This window comes from Pan troglodytes, chromosome 4, assembly GCF_028858775.2.
Source record: "Pan troglodytes isolate AG18354 chromosome 4, NHGRI_mPanTro3-v2.0_pri, whole genome shotgun sequence".
Classification (NCBI taxonomy): Eukaryota; Metazoa; Chordata; class Mammalia; order Primates; family Hominidae; genus Pan; species Pan troglodytes.
This window is the reverse complement of record NC_072402.2, coordinates 159,343,444-159,348,545: the sequence shown is the minus strand read 5'-3', so window position 1 is coordinate 159,348,545 and position 5,102 is coordinate 159,343,444.

Here is a 5,102-nt window from a genome sequence, read left to right as displayed (position 1 = left end):
AGATCTACACAGATTTAAAACATTTATGTAAGAATTACAGAAGATAAATGGAGAACTATATCAAGTTTATGGATTGCAAAATTCAATATGATAAAGGTCTTATCTCTCAATTAATCTATAGATTTACCCATTATAACTCAAAAGCAAAGCATTTTCTTTTATGGAAGCAAACAAGCTAATTCTAAAATTTATGTAGAAATGCAAGCAAAAGACCCTAAATAATGAAGCTCATATTACTAGACATTCAAACATATTTAAATATCTATTGTAATTTAAAAGATGTGTACGTGCATAGGGATATACAAATAATTATACCAGAAACAGAATAGTGAATTCACATTTAGATCCACGATGACTCCAGACAACTGAATTATCTATCATTAAGGTACCACTGCAGTGCAGAAAAGATGACCTTTGGATAAATGTTAAATAAACACGAAATTTACATGAGAAACCTTGGTCTGTACCTCAAACCATACACAGAATCAATTCCAGATGAATCACATGTCTAAGTGTGAAAATAAAGCTTCTTAAAGATGACATTGGTTCACTGAGACTGTTTCCTGCTGAGGGCAAGCTAGGCTTCAGGGACAGCAAGAAAATGGGATCAGGCTCTCATCATCATTCCAATAATGTTTTTGTTAGTAAATAAATTACTAACATGTAAATCATTCCTGGATATTCTTTATTTCCTTAAGGTTATAAATGTGTGCTCTGAGAAAGATACCATTAAGAGAATGGAAAGACAAGACTCCGACTGGGAAAAATATTTGCAAAACATGTATTTCATCAAAGAATTGCATCCAAAATGTACAAAGCCCTGTTAAAACTAACAACTTAATTAAAAAATAAACAAAAGATTTGAATATCAAACAATATATGTGAATGCTAAATAAGCATATGATAAAAAGTACAGCATAATTCATCATTAGGGAAGTGCAAATTAAAACAACAGTGAGAAATTACTACACACATAATGGAATGTCTAAAGTCCAAAAAAACTGATATTAATTGCTGGCAAGGATGTGGAGTAATAGAAATTCTCATTCACTGCTACTAAGAATGCAAAGTGGAGGAGAAACTTTAGAAGACAATTGGCAGTTTCTCACACAGCAAAACATACAACCCAACTGATCTGAAAAGTTATGTCTATACAAAAATTTGCATGTAAGTGCTTATGGTAGCCAAAATGTTTCATAATTACCAAAAAAAGTGAACATACTAATAAGCTGTAGTACATGCATATCATAGAACACTATTCAGGAACTAAAGGGAATCAAGACCCTGAAAATATTAATTAATTTTAAGTGCACATTGCTCAGTGAAAGAAGCCAGTCTGAAAAGACTGCATTATGATACTGGATAATAGAACTAAATGTCAATTGTAAAACTATGAAACTCCCTGAAAATTACATAGGAGAAAACCTACATGACCTTGGGTATTGAAATGACATTTTAGATGTAATGCCAAGGGCATGATCTATTTTTTAAAAATGAATAAGTTGGACTTCATTAAAAAAAATCTGCCATATGAAAGACAATATCAAGAGAATAAGACAAGCCATTGATTGGGAGAAAATATTTGGAAAGACGCATTTGATAAGGACTGTTATCCAAAATACACAGAGAAGCAATATAACTTAACAATGAGAAAGCAAACAACTCTATTTAAAAATGGCCCGAGCACCTGAATAGACGCCTCTTTTAAAAAGTTACACAGATGCATATAAACATATGAAAAGATGCCCCCTGTATTAGTCTGTTCTCATGTTGCTACAAAGAAATATTCAAGACTGAGTAATTTATAAAAGAAAGAGGTCTAATTGACTCACAGTTCTGCATGGCTTGAAAAGCCTCGGAAAACTTAACACAATCATGGCAGAAGGGGAAGAGCCATGTCTTACATGGTGGCAGGGAAGAGAGAATGCATGCATACGAGGAACTGTCAAACACGTATAAAAGCATCAGATCTCGTGAGAACTCACTCACTATTAGGAAAACAGCATGGGGGAACCACCCCATGATCAAATCACCTCCCACGAGGTCCTGCCCTCGACACCTGGGGATTATGGGGATTACAATTCAAGATGAGAAATGGGTGGGGACACAGAGCCTAACCATATCACACCCCATTATACATTATCTGGAAAATACATATTAAAACAACAATGAGACATCTCTACACATCTACTAAAATAGTCAAAATTTGGAACACAGACAAAACCAAATTCTGGAGAAAATGTGGAGCAACAATAACTCATTCATCGCAGGTGGGAATGAAAAATGCTACAGCCACTTTGGAAGACAGCTTTGCAGCTTCTTACAAAACTAAACATATTCTTTCCATATGATCCAGCCATCATGCTCCTTGGTATTTGCCCAAAGGAACTGAAAATATATGTGTAAACAAAAATTTGCACAAAGATGTTTATATGACTTTATTTATAAACACGAATACTTAGAAGCAGCCAAGATGTCCATCAGAAGGTTAATGGATAAACTGTGGTACATCCAGACAATGAAATATTATTCAGTGATAAAAAAAAAAACAAAAACAAAAAAACAAGCCACGGGGTCCTGAAAAGGCATAGAAGCACCTTGAGTAAAACTACTCAGTAAAATAAGCCAATATAAAAACGCTAAACACTGCATGATTCCAACTATTTGACATTCTAGAAAAAGCAAAACTACAGAGACAGTAAGTGATTAGTGGTTGTCAGCAGTTGGGATGGGAAGGAAGGGATGTATTTGCAGAGCATGGAAAAAATTGAGAGCAGTGAAACTACCCTGTATACTAACATAATGAGTACATATCATCTCACACTTGTCCAAAACCATGGAATTTACAACACCAAGAGCGAACCCTAAACCAGAGGCTTTGGGTGTTGATGATATGTCAGTGGAGCTTCATCATTTGTAACAAATGAATCACTCTGAAGGGGTATATTGATGGTGTAGGAGGTTGTGCATGTGTTGAGCAAAAAGTATGTGGGAAATTCCTGTACCTTCCTCTTAATTTTTCTGTGAACCTAAAACTACTCTTTTCTTAAAAGTCTATAAAAAGGCTACATACTGTATGATTTCAGTCATAAAATATTCTGTAAGAAGTATAACTATAGAGATGGTAAACAATTCAGTGATTGCCAGGGTTTTTTGGAAACTTTGATATAACGTGACAAGAATGGCACATTAACTCTATGATCTGCTTCCCCTAAATCTATCATCTCAGTCTAATCATGAGAAAAACAGCAGATAGATCTCGATAAGGGAAATCCTACAAAAATACCTGGCCACTGTCCCTCAAAACTATCTAGGTAAAAACGAAAGTATCTCCACCAAGAATAAACTGGCTTGGGATATATGGGGACTCTGTACTATCTTTGCATATTTTTTGTCAATGTAAAACTACTGTAAATTTAAAAAGCTATTTAAAAAAAGAAAACAATGCCTTTCAAAAAATAGGTTATATGGATTGAGGAAGTAAAGTATAGGAGATTACTGTAGGATGGGAAAAGATTTTGTATGATGCTGTAATCGTAGATCATGACACTATGTGTTTATCAAACCTATAGAAATTTATAATAGAAACTAAACAGCATCTGTACAGCAAAAGAAATAATCAGCAGATTAAACAGACAACCCACAGAGTGGGAGAAAATATTCACAAACTGTGCATCCCACAAAGGAATAATGTACAGAATCTATGAGGAACTCAAACAATCAGCAAGAAAAAGGCAAATAATCCCATCAAAAAGTGGACAAATAACATGAATACACAATTCTCAAAGGAAAAGATATGAATGTCCAACGACATATGAAAATATGCTCAACATTACTAATTATCCGGGAGATGCAAATTAAAACCACAATGATATAGCATCTTACTCCTGCAAGAATGATTATAGTTAAAAAATTAAAAAAAAGTAGATGTTGGCATGGATGTAGTGAAAAGGGTACACTTTTACGTTACTGGTAGGAATGTAAAGTAGTACAACCGCTCTGGAAAACGGTATGGAGATTCCTTAAATAACTAAAAGTAGAACTGCAACTTAATCCAGCAATCCTAATACTGGGTATCTACCCAGAGGAAAATAAGTCATTATATGAAAAAGAAACTTGCACACTCATGTTTATAGCAGCACAATTCGCAATTGCAAAAATATGGAACCAACCTAAATGCTCATCAACCAATGAGTGGAATATATATGTGTGTATGTATATATATATACACACACACACACACACACACATATTTTATATATATATATCTGTATATATATACATTTTATATATCTGTATATAAAAAATATATGTATATATGTTCCACTTGTTGGTTGATGTGTATATATACATATATAAATGTATATATAAATATATAAATTATATATAAAAATGTGTATATATGTGTGTATATACATCTGTGTGTGTATGTGTGTATATATATATATACATACATATATATACATACATACACACACACCTACATACCATGAAATACTACTCAGCCATAAAAAGGAATGACATAATGGCATTTGCTACAACCTGGTTGGAGTTGGAGAGTATTATTATTATTATTATTTTTATTATTTTGAGACAGAATTTCACTCTTGTTGCCCAGGCTGGAGTGCAATGGCATGATCTTGGCTCACCACAACTCCCACCTCCCAGGTTCAAGTGATTCTCCTGCCTCAGCCTCCCAAGTAGCTGGAATTACAGGCATGCACCATCATGCCCAGCTATATATATATATATATATATATATATATATATATATATAAAAAATATATATTTGCATATTTTTAGTAGAGATGGGGTTTCTCCATGTTGGTCAGGCTGGTCTGGAACTCTGGACCTCAAGTGGTTCCGCCCACCTAGGCCTCCCAAAGTGCTGCGATTATAGGCATGAGCCACCACGCCTGGCTGGAGACCATTATTCTAAGTGAAGTAACTCGAGAATGGAAAACCAATCATCAGATGTTCTCACTTATAAGTGGGAGCTAAACTATGAGAACATAAAGGCATGGACTTTGGGGACTTGGACAGAATGGTGGGAAGCAGGCAAGGGATAAAAGACTACACAATGATTACAGTGTACACTGCCT